This window comes from Gorilla gorilla, chromosome 10 (genome assembly GCF_029281585.2).
Source record: "Gorilla gorilla gorilla isolate KB3781 chromosome 10, NHGRI_mGorGor1-v2.1_pri, whole genome shotgun sequence".
Lineage (NCBI taxonomy): Eukaryota > Metazoa > Chordata > Mammalia > Primates > Hominidae > Gorilla > Gorilla gorilla.
The window spans coordinates 140895524-140908225 of record NC_073234.2 but is presented as its reverse complement, the minus strand read 5'-3'; the positions used below and the strand labels follow the sequence as shown (position 1 = coordinate 140908225).

At 37.4% G+C, this 12702-nt stretch overlaps 1 protein-coding gene across 6 annotated transcripts in view; it reads right to left on the bottom strand.

The window, feature by feature from the left end:
* Positions 1-12702, bottom strand: part of TMEM132B (transmembrane protein 132B) — a 507362-nt gene that overhangs the window by 208853 nt on the left and 285807 nt on the right. The gene's annotated exons all lie outside the window — the stretch shown is intronic.

Here is a 12702-nt window from a genome sequence, read left to right as displayed (position 1 = left end):
ATCAAATACTTTATAGAAGTTAAAAGAATCAAGTTGGGAGACTTTTGCTTTCAGTAATTGCAGTCTCAGTGACCCCAAGAAATTCTCCTGCTGGGGATAAGAGAAACTAGTCAAAATATAAATATGACTTACAGCAGACATCAAAAAAATTTTAAAGGTAAGAAATTACACAGCTGGAATCCAGGGGATGAGATAGGTGCATGAAGATGAGCCCAGAACTGGTGGCCTCTTTTCTTCTGTGAGCATTTGCCAATACCAGAAGGGGGTCAGCTAAGAGGCTAAGAACTTTCAACAACCTCACAAACCTAAAACAGACACCAGAATCCAGAGTCCACAAAGTGGAAGAAGCCTCACAAATCTTTCAACATCCTTCCCCCAACACACTTTAATTTGTTTGGGAACCCCAAAGAACCACACCATGGGAATAAGAGTGAATCAGATGTGGACAGTCAGTCCCTGAACATGAATTAAAGTGATCTGAGTTTTTTCCTGATATCCTGGAATGCTAGTGCCTCTGGGCACATGCAAAAGTAAACTAAGTATTCACACTATTCATAAATTCTCTCTGGAGAAAAGTGCCTTCATCTAAGGACTCAAATTAATTATTTCCACAAACATTTCTGAAAACACAATGTCTGACACATAATGAAAAATACCTACACACACGAGGAGACGAGGTAACTGCCAAAGCATGAATAGTAAAAAAAAAAAAAAAAAAAAAAAAAACAGTAGACCACAGAACTGGACCCACAGGGGAATGTAATACTGGAGCTCTCAGGCATAATCTTAATGTTTTAACATCTTATTTAGAAATAACTTCAAACTTACAAAAAAGTTGCAAGAATATTACCAAGAATACCCAGATTCATTTATTGTCAATATTTTATGCTATTTATCATTTTCATTGTTGTTTTCTTATTCTTGTACATCTACATGCACTCACTCTCTTCATTCTCTGTCTCTCTGTCTCCCCCAATATATACATATGTATGTATACACTTTTTGTACTTTTTCTGAACCATCTAGAAGTAATTTACTTATGCCATGGCCATTTACCCCTAAATACTTCGGTGTGCATTCCCTAAGAATAGGAATATTCTAGAACAGAACCATAGTACAGTCATCAATTTCAGTAAATTTAGCATTTATACAATACTTATATCTAATTAACTGCTCATATTCCAGTTTTATCAATTGACCTAATAATGTCCTTTATAGCAATTTTTTCCCCAGGACAGGATCTCATATGGTGTCTGTTATTGCATATCCCTTTAGTCTCCTTTAATTTGGAACACTTCTACAGTCTGTCTTTGTTTTTTAAGACATTGACACTTTTGAAGAGTACAACATATACACACACACACACACACACACACACACATACACACCTTCACTGCCTTTTAAAAAATAGATCTCTCCTGATTTGGGGTTTGTCTAATGTTTCCTCATGATTCAATCCAGTTAAATCACACATTGCTAGCTGGAATACTTACACAAGTGATGTTGTGTCCTTGTCAGAGAATCAAACCTGGGGGCAATGGGTGTCCATGTGTCCCTCATTGGTGATATTAATTTCAGCTACATAGTCAAGGTATTGTTCAGTTTCACCAGTGTAAAATTACTATTTTTTCCCCTTATAATTAATAAGTGATCTGTTAGGACACATTTTGAGACCATGTAAATAATGTGCCAATCATCAAAATTTTCCTCTAGGTTAGCATCTGCCAATAACTTGTGCCTGACACAATCTTTATTTATGCTGATGTTAAAATTCTGGGTTTTTTTCAATGCCAGCATTCCCTCCCTATTTAATTGGGCCTCAGTATCTTACTGTACACAAGAGAAAGCCAAAAAGTCACTCTCCTATCACGATTTATTTATGTGCTTCTTTATTTTTGTTTTATTATCTACAAGGGTTTGTAATTCCTATATTTCCAATAGTTTAGATTCATTACTGTGCCTATTTTGGTGCTCAAATTCTTCCATATTTAACCAGTGGAAACCTCTTCAAACTTTGTTCTATGTAATTAAGACATGCCATCATCATTTTTTTTATCTTCCTAATTTTTTGGCATAACTAACAAGACACAACAGGTTCACCTTGTATCTACTCTGACCAGAACTGAAGTCAGCCATTTCTCCAAGGTATCACTTCTTCTCTACTTTTAAAAGGGAAGAATACAAAAGAATATAAAATGGTAAAATTTGACTGCAAGTTATCCTCATAGCTACTGAAATGCAATTGATTCTTAGCCCTTCTACTGGACAGAGCTAAAAATATATATGTACATATAACATGTACAAATCCACATACACATACAGTTAAACATACATGCGTACCCACATATACAGGTACAAATATGAATACACAGTTTTGAAATCATAAGTCATACCACTACCTCCAGTTACAATTCAATGCCACAAGACTCTTTCTACATTTAATATTCAAATGTCTTTTCTTTGCTTGGCTCCCAACTACACTAAAATGTTGACTCATTTGCTTACTCTTGAAAACTTCTAAAATTATTTCAGAATTGTTATGCCCCTACCAATGCATAAAACATATTTACTTACAAGGACACCAGGATTTTTGAATTAAGGCCCACTCTAACCTACTGATACTTTAATCTTTGACTTCTAGTGCCTGGAACTGTGAGAAGTAAATTTCTATTGTTTAAGCAAAAAAAAAAACCCACAATTTGATACACTTCCATGTCATACCATACTCCCCAAGATATTAGAGAAAGATGAGCAAATTAAACAGAAAGGAGGAAACCTTAAAGATAAAAGTAAAATCAATGAAATGGAAAATAGACAATAGAGAAAAGCAATAAAATGAAAAACTAATTCTTGGGAAACATTAAAAAAATTGATAAATCTCCAGCCAGACTAGTCAAGAATAAAACAGAAAATAGAAAAGTTATGAATATCAGGAATAAAATAGTATTACAGATCCTGCAAACATTAAAAGGGCAATAAGAGAATGTTATAAGCAATTTTATGCAAATAAATTAATTCAGCAAATTCCTTGAAAGACAAATACCAAAGCTCACACCAGACAAAATAGATAAACTGACCAGATATTTCCTCAAAGATATATGAATGGGCCAGGCGCGGTGGCTCACGCCTGTAATCCCAGCACTTTGGGAGGCCGAGACAGGCAGATCACCAGGTCAGGGGATCAAGACCATCCTGGCTAACACAGTGAAACCCCATCTCAACTAAAAATACAAAAAATTTAGCCGGGCATGATGGTGGGCGCCTGTAGTCCCAGCTACTCGGGAGGCTGAGGCAGGAGAATGGCGTGAGCCCAGGAGGCAGAGCTTGCAGTGAGCCGAGATTGTGCCACTGCACTCCAGCCTGGGGCACAAAGCGAGACTCCATCTCAAAAAAAAAAAAAAAAGATACATGAATGCCAAATAAGCACAATAAAAGATGCTCAAAATTTTAGTTATTATGGAAATGTAAATAAAATCACAGTAAGATACCCCTATATACTTACTAGGATGGCTAAAATTGAAGACAGACAATATCAAATGTTGACAAGAATGAGGAGCAACTGAAACTCTCATACATTACTGTAGGAAGCATAAAATCATACAATCACTTTGAAAAACAATTTGGGAGTTTCCTATAAAATTAAATATATACTTACCATATGACTCAGAATTCCCATTCCTGAGTATTTACCAAAATATTTGTATGTGAATGTTCATAGCAGCCTTATTCATAATAGCTTGCAACTGGAAACAAACTAAATGTCAATGAACAGGTGAATAGACAATAAATTATATCTATACAATGGAATACTACTGGGATGGGGAAGTTGAATACTGATATACACAGCATCATGGATAAACCTTAAAGCATTCTGCTGAGCAAAAGATGCCAGACACATCTTTTCATATTTACTAAACTGTAGGAAAGATCTATTCAATCTATAAAAATGAAAAGTAGGTCTGTGGTTGCCTGGGAAGAGGAGTAGGAACGTCTGATTGGGATAAAGCACAAGAATACTTAAGATCAGACAGTATGGCACTATTCTGCATCTAGTTGATGGTGATAAGTTGGGTGAATAAATTTGTCAAAACTCATCAAAATGAATTTTTTTTTTTGAGACAGAGTTTTGCTCTTGTTGCCCAGGCTGGAGTGCAATGGTTGCAACCTTCACCTCCTGGGTTCAAGCAATTCTCCTGTCTCAGCCTCCTAAGTAGCTGAGATTACAGGAACCCACCATCATGCCCAGCTAATTTTTGTATTTTTAGTAGAGATGGGGTTTCACCTTTTACCAGGCTGGTCTCAAACTCCTGACCTCAGGTGACCCACGCGCCTTGGCCTTCCAAAGTGCTGGGATTACACTGCAACTGGCCAAAATGTACATTTTAAATGGATATGTTGTATTGTATCTAAATTATACCTCAAAATATTTTGATTCTTAAAAAGGCAGCCACAGAAAGAAGAAATATTACCATGAAAGTAAAAATAGACTGACAGCAACTTCTCAACAGAGATAATGTAAGCCAGAAGACAATATAATGATATATTCAAAGTGCTGAGAGAAAATAACTGCCAACTTAGATTTCTACTGCCAGGGAAAATATTATTCCAGAATAAAAATGAAATAAAGTCATTTTCAGACAAATAAAAACTGACACCATTTACCTGTAGCAGAGACTACTAAATAGAATACCTATAAAGGCAGAAGAAAAGTGAACCCAGATGATTACAGATGTAGGAAGAAAGAAAGAGGCAAAAAAGAAGCAAATACATGTGTAATATATGTGGGTGTTGACTATTAAAATAATACTTATGTCTTACCATTCATAGAAAAAGAATATTAACCTACACAACAATAATGGTGTATACAGAGCATGATAAATGGAATTAACATATTATAAGGAATTGTCTGGATATGTGGTAAAGTTATCAAATAATATTAGATTTTCATAAATAAAAGTGACAAATTCTCTAGGGTAGCTACTAAGGCAATAAAAGGGTATATAACTTTGAAGCTAATTGAGAATTTTTTAATTATTTAATTATTTCATCCTTCCATTTAATTCAAAAAAAACAGAAATAAATATAGAATAGAATAGGAGTAAACAAGGGAAAATACATAGTAAGACCACAGATTAAAACATATATATTAGTCTTCACATTAAGTGTAAATAAACAACATATGCCAATTAATAGACAAAGGCTGACAGACTGGCAAAAATATAATTAAAACACAAGAGACATATCCAAAATATCTGAAACACAGGTTGGAATTAAAAGTTTGAAAAAATATATATGCCACATAAATAGTAATCAAAAGAAAACTGGTATAAAATAGTAATATGCAGTAGATTTTAAGACAGAAAGCACAGATATAGATAAAGAGGGTCACTTCAAAGTGACAAAAGGTCAAATTAATCAAGGATTCATTGAGTCATGGTAACTCATTAGTTCTTAAGTAGAGTAAAAGCAAATCCAAAATGCAATACTCTGGTCCTTTCATGGTTGCTAGCTAGCATGTGACGCTAAGTAGTTAAATGACTTTGTGCCTTGGTTTTTATTCGGCTGCAATACCAGTCTTGGTGGCTTCCTGAGGTTGTTAAGAATGCCAAATGAGGTACTTCATTATGTGTGAAAGTGAATATGACTTGAACTGGAGAGGACAAAGAAACATTTATGGAGTGCCTACTATGTAGGAGAAACTGCCCTAAAAAGCTTTATTATTCTTCATCTCTTGTAGTCTTCCCAGCAACCCTAAAATACATTTATTTTTATTTGCATCTATACAAATGAGAAAAAAGGAGTCTAGAAGAGACTAAAGGACTTCCCCAAAATAAGCAAATTACAGAGCCAGAATTCAAATCCAAGTTTTTTTTCTACTCTAAAGTTATGCCTAATCCTGGTTACTTCTTAATGAACATTAAGTTAGGTCTTCTAACTAAATATTCTGTAGGCCATTTTATTATATTACTTTCTAAAGCTCTATTTTAAGTTCACATCCTTAATATATAAATAGCTCATACAAATCAATAAGAAAATGTTAAGATGCCAAAGGTAATAATAACTAGCATTCATTGAGCACCTACTATTTGCAGTCTGTCATGCAAGTGCATTGTATGAGTCACCTCACAACAGTTCTGTGAGGCCAAGCATCAGCTGGAGTCCAGTCAGTAATTTGAACAAAAAAAAAAAATTTAAAACAAATAACTATTAACTATAATGGGGAAGAACTTATCAAGATAAAAAGAGAACTCAGAAGAATACTGTGGAGCTGATGAAAAGTATCCAAGAAAGGAATAACTTGGCGGGGGCCTGGAGAGACCTCCCCAAGACTGGGATTCAGACTTTGTTGGAGAAAGCAAGGTTGCAGACCCCAGGATAGCAGAGAATTCCACTGGGATGCCCACCCCAGAGCTGTCTCCCTGCAAGGCAAGGAGGGAACTCTATCCTGGGATGAAGGATTGAGGCTGGTGGGTGGGTGGGCAGGGGTGAGTCACAGTGTTGAGAGCCACTCCCCAGGAGGGTAGCACATGGCCTGAGGTGTGAGATGTCTGTCTCCAAGTCAAAGGAGCCAACTCTCCGCAGTGCAGGCTGGTGGGGTAAGCAGAGGGTGTCAGGGCAGCACAAGGCCTGGGGTGCACAGTGTCCACACTGGAAGGCCCCAACAAGATGGTACCCAGGCCTGGCCAGCTTGTGAGCTTGCCAAGGGATCACACACTCAGGGTTCACAGCTGGGGTGGAGTAACTAACACTGGATGTCCTGCCCATGCACCACTGCAGCCAGATGTCGGCAGGAAAAAGAAGAAAAAAAGAGCAGCACTCCAGATGCAGATCCCTCCTCCTGCCATGTTCCTCCAGTGTCCTCTGCTGACAAAGCTTAAATACCGTACTCACTGCAGAGAAGAAAGGCTTAGACTTTGGCCCATTGTCTCACAGCAGGTGGTGAAGGGTGCATTTGAGATTGAGGAGTAATACATTTATAACTGGGAAAGATAGGTACATTAGTATAGCCAATTTACAAATGAAGAGACTGGGGCAGCAAGGGGTTCTATGCCTAAGGTCTCTAGTGATAGGGTCAGGACACAGATCCAGAGCCCACCTCGTCAACCACAAAGCTTCACTTCCATCAGTGGGAAAAGACAATTACCAAAAGTGGAAATACAAATGATTAATAAATATCTGAAAAGTTTTTTTTTCCATTGGAGAGGAAAATCAATGTAGAAAATAATTGACTGTATCTTTACACTTATCAAATAAGCAAAAATGTTAATGTCCTCAGACCCATACTCTGAGGATGAGATGAGTTGAGCAGTTCATATACTTCTTGGAGCAGTGTTTCAGTAAGGGTTCAACTGGAGATGTAGAACTAGTAGGGGATATATGTTAAGTGGATTTGTTGCAAAGAATTGCCTTCCGTGGTTGTGGGGGCAGGCAGCTGGGTGGAAATTCTCGGGCAGCAGCTAAGGCTGCATTCCACAAGTGGAATTTCTTCTGGAGAAGGTCAGTTCTGCTCTTAAGGCCTTTCAATTAATCTATCAGGCCCACCAGATTATCTAGGATAATCTCATTTACTTAGAGTCAACTGATTATGAACATTAATCACATCTGCAATATTCCTCATTGCAACACCTAGATTAGTGTTTCACTGCATAACTGAGGACTACAGCCCAGCCAGGTTAACACATAAAACCGACCATCTCAAGAATTCACTGATACTTCCTGGGAAGCAGTTTTCCAGAGCATGTAATAAATCTTAAAAGTATCAATACCCAGTACCATCACTTCTCGGAATGCATCTAAGGGAATACTTTGAAAGACAAAGATTCAAAGATTATTGATAATAGCAAAATATTTAGAAATAACCTTACTGGTTCCATTAGGGAAATTAAATTATGTAACATTTATATGAAAGAGTAGTAAGAGGCTATTGAAAGATTTACAAAAAGTTTACAATTACAGTTATAAACAGCTATAATAAAATATTAAGCCAAAAGAAAGACAGGAGAGAAAACTGTTTATATAGAACATAAAAAATTCAGAAAATAAGAACACTATGGAAGTAGGGGGAAAATGTTAACAATGGTTCTTTGAACTTCATGTTTTTCAATTTTTCAAAAATGACCTTGAATTACTTTAAAAATTGCACAAAGTAACATAAAGAATGTTCCATGCAAACTATAAAACATGAATTTACAAAGTGAGATGTCGTGCCAATATTTAGGAGTCTTTTAGCCTGTTACAGATTCCAGTTCTTTGTATGTATATGAGAGCAATGACCTAACTTCACCTTTAAGAGAAAGGAGGAAAGGACTGATAGTTAAGAAACTACACTTCCTTCAACCCAGTAGTCACTCCCAAATAGATATAATGTTTCCCCACCATTGTGAAGGCAACTTTAATAAATTACCACAGGAAAAAAAAAATACACTTTCATCACCCCTGCCCTTCCCAATTCAGCTCAATTTCACGGTGCACGACTGCTTTCTATTTTATTGTCACTAAGGCACCAGAGAAAACAAGTAGAATAAAGACTACCATTGTTAACAGATTTTATATTTTAAAAAAAAAACATTTTTCTTGCAGTTTCAATGAGTTATTTAGCTTCAATGGCATCTGTTGACACTGAAAAAAATGTAACTACCATAGCTATAAATCTGCTTTCCTTGTAAATGTTTAATTATAATGTTTCCATTTCAATTTAAGATAAATTCACTTTCTATCTTAAGAAGAAACTGTTACCAAGAAAACAGACTGAAAACAAATCCCACAGCAGTGACTGTTACCCAGCTCCCTAAAACCCTCTTAAAGCACAGAATCCCGTCAATTCTTCCCAGCAGGCATCTCAGAGCTGCAACTTAAGAGTCTTTGAGAGACTAACACATAATCACAGGAGAGACCAAATCAAGGCCCTCCCCACTCCCATCTTCATGAAGTTTTCTGACTCTGCTGGAGTTCACAGAGAAAGGGGCCATCCTACAATCCCTCCATGCACCAAAGTTTACATCAAAGAAAGCTTCATAAATGTTTCATTTAAGGACCTGAAAATTACAACTGGCCCTCTTCTCCCCTCAATAGTTTACGATGGTGATCTTCTCCTGAACCACAAGAAACAGTCCTCCACCTCACACCTGGGTCTCCTGCTATGTGTAAGTAAAAGCGTAGCCAACAGAAGGCCACTTTCTACAATTGAGAAGAAAAATAGCAGCACCCCAGGCTGCATCACCCAAGGCAGACACAGCTCCCCGAAATGCTGCTCAGAGACTCCGTGCTCTCAGCATGACTCTCTCAGCAAGGGAGGTCCCTCAAGATCTGAGATGCTGTAAGGGAATCATAATTCTACATGAAAGTCTGCATGTGTCCTGGGATAAGGAGAAACTGGAGAACCACATCCATCGTTTAGCCCACTTTCTCACACTCAGAGGGGATGGGCTAGTATCTTAGAACTGTCCACTAGCGACCAGGGGCAACCCTGACCACCACATCAACTTCATTTAACCTGCTCAGTATTTGTCAAAACTAAAATAAGTCTCAGATATGCCACACAAAGATATGCATTTCTATGTGCCTGAAACTCAACTCCACTTCCAGGACAGACTATTATTTTATACAAGATCAAAAGGTGCCACAGAAAAACACACCTGCCGTCATCCTGGCTCAGGGCAGTAGAGTCCCTTATCTGATACCTGATCATCGTCCTGAACAGAGCATCTTCTCTTATCTTTTTGAGGATGTAATTTAATAAGGGCTTGTTCTGTTCCCGTAAACTATACTAAGTACTACTTTACATAAATTATTTACTTAATCCCCATAGCAAACCTCCAAGGAGGTATTATTCTCTTCCTTGTGTCACAGATGAGAAACTGAGTCACAGGGGCTGAGTCACCTGCCTGAGGCCACACAGCTAGTAAATGACAGGGCATGGATTTGAGCTCAGCTCTGACCCCCAAAATGGTAATTTTAAATAATTGTAGTATTTGCCTCCCTCTAGCAAATTCCAGGAGATCACAAAACATCCCCCAATGAGTAGATAATATTCAAATTCTTGATCCTATGGTCACTAGCTGACATAAAATTTAAACTATCTGTTGGTTCCCTATTTCATATATTTCCTGCCTCTATTTCCTCAAAGGCAGTAACAGCACACAGACAGCAGATTTCACAGCAATGTTCTCTCCTGAACACCTTCTAAACCTCCTGCCTTTTCTCCTCCTCAATAAATCATGGCCTAGGCCTCTGGCAAAGCTGTTGCTGTATTTGTTGTTGCCTTTGAAACAGGTAAAAGTGGAATCCAAAAGAGGGTAGAAAAACAGAATGTACCTTGCAATTCTCTTGACGGATCCATTTTCATTCCCCTAATAGTGTATTTTGGGTTTTAAAAGAATATAAATTTTAGAGGAAAAAAAGCTTTCAAAAATACTGCATTTGGATTTAAGTCTTTAGGGAGCATATCTGCTGAGGGAAGAAACCATCAAAAAGAACATTTACAAAGGCTGGGTTGCTTTTCATTTTCTATTTCATTTAATCTCCACCATAAGCCTGCAACAAAATCCCCATTTTACAGAAGAGATTCAGAAAGAGTTTGTTATCTGACTAAATTCACACGAGTGATCGGAGATGGAAGAGCCACCACTGATTCCAGCTCTCTGCCTTCAAATCCCAGGCTACACCAGCCTTTTAAAAAGCCTCTTTCCCCTGGATCTGAGTCACTTCTTTCTGTAACACATTGGGCTACTCTGTCAGACCCCAATAGGGTGGGAGGGACCTAAGGGCCTGGAGGGGCCAGCAGATAACTTCAAAGTGAGACCAACACAGGTTTAACACAAAAGTGCATCCAAAGCAAAACTCGCCATATTTGCATTTAGAAAGAAACCCTGGTGAAATCTAAGCCCTTTCACTGGTTCATTAAGTGTTTCATCATACATCCTTTCTGTGTATTTATCACGGAGGTACTAAGGTTTATTTATAATGGGTGTTTTACATTGTTTCTTTCAACTTGGAAACCTTTTGTTTGCATATTAATCATATAGAAATACTCTTCTTTGTTACAAAGAAATGTGCTTTTTTACTTATCTGAAAACACATCACTCTTTGTCTATCTCCCCCCAACTTTTGATCTAGACATGGATGTTAATAATATTAATTCAATCAATATTACAGGTTATTTATTCTGTGCCAGACAATGTTGCAAGCACTTTACATTGATGAAATCATTTAATCCCATAACAACCCTATCAGGTAGAGACAAAATTCTCCCTATCTTAAGGTTGAAGAAACTAAAGCCAAAGGATTTTAAATAACTTGTTCAAGGTCACATGGCTAATAAGTGGTGATATCAAGAAATGCTTCTCTGCCAGAAGAAAAACACCACTGTGCATTTCATAAACGCCAACTAATACCCAGCTTCAGTTTTTGGGGAACAGCAGGGAGCAGAGGGGATTGTGGGAAACGAGAGAGCATAGCCCCTTCTACACTGAGCAGCCACAGTCAGCTCTAGCAGTTGTGCCCATTCAAGGTTGACCTGAGTTTCTGTTTTCTCCAGAGACACCTGAAATATGTATTTTTAGTCAGATCTCCTGATATTTTTAATAAAAATAAATAAACTGAAAGAAAAAAGCACTTAGCAAAACAAATGAAACAGGTTTATGGGCCACTGATTTGTTGCCTACATATTGGAGATTGAAACTGAACCAACACTGAGTAGCAATAGTTCACATGTTTAAACAGTTCAAGAAATCTGGTGTCTCCTTGGAAGCAAAGACTTCTTTGCTTAGCAACTGTTTAATCAGGGGGGAGATGCAAGGTACTAGTTCATTTATTAACGGGAAAATAATCGCGGGTCCTAATGAGTCACTCAGCATCAAAATGCATCAAATTCACCATCTGTTTCAGTCTCTGAAAATGATTAAACATCACTTTCTTTCCCTTTATAGCAAGATCCAAGTGATAACCAATCCATCAGCTTATCTGCCAATGTTTAACAACAGCATTTTGCATTCATTATGTCCTACTTAAATCATTCTTTTAAAAAGAGGAATAATTTAATTCTGCCTCTTGACAGCAGAGACATTAAATGGTGTGAGTGTTTATCCGACAAAACACCAACAGCATATCCATGAAATCAAGCCAGAAGAATGCCAATCCAGAACAAGAAATACAACAACTAGCTTCCAGAAAAATCTTTTCATTTTCATATCCTGATACTAAAACCTGGAGGAGACACAACAAAAAAAGAAAACTTCAGGCCAATATCCTTGATGAAAGGATTTTTGCAAAAATCCTCAACAAAATACTTGCAAACTGAATCCAGCAGCACATCAAAAAGCTAATCCACCATGATCAAGTAGACTGCAACCCCAGGATGCAAGGTTGGTTCAACATACACAAATCAATAAATGTGATTCATCACATAAATAGAACTAAAGACAAAAGCCACATGATTATCTCAATAGATGCGGAAAAGGCTTTCAATAAAATTCAACATCCATTCATGTTCAAAACTGTCAATAAACTAGGTATTGAAGGAACATACCTCAAAATAATAACAGCCATCTATGACAAACCCATAGCCAACATCATACTGAATGGGGAAAAGCTGGAAGCATTCCCCATGAAAACTGGCACAAGACAAGGATGCCCTCTTTCACCACTCCTATTCAACACAGAATTGGAAGTCTGGGCCAGAGCAATCAGGCAAGACAAAAAATA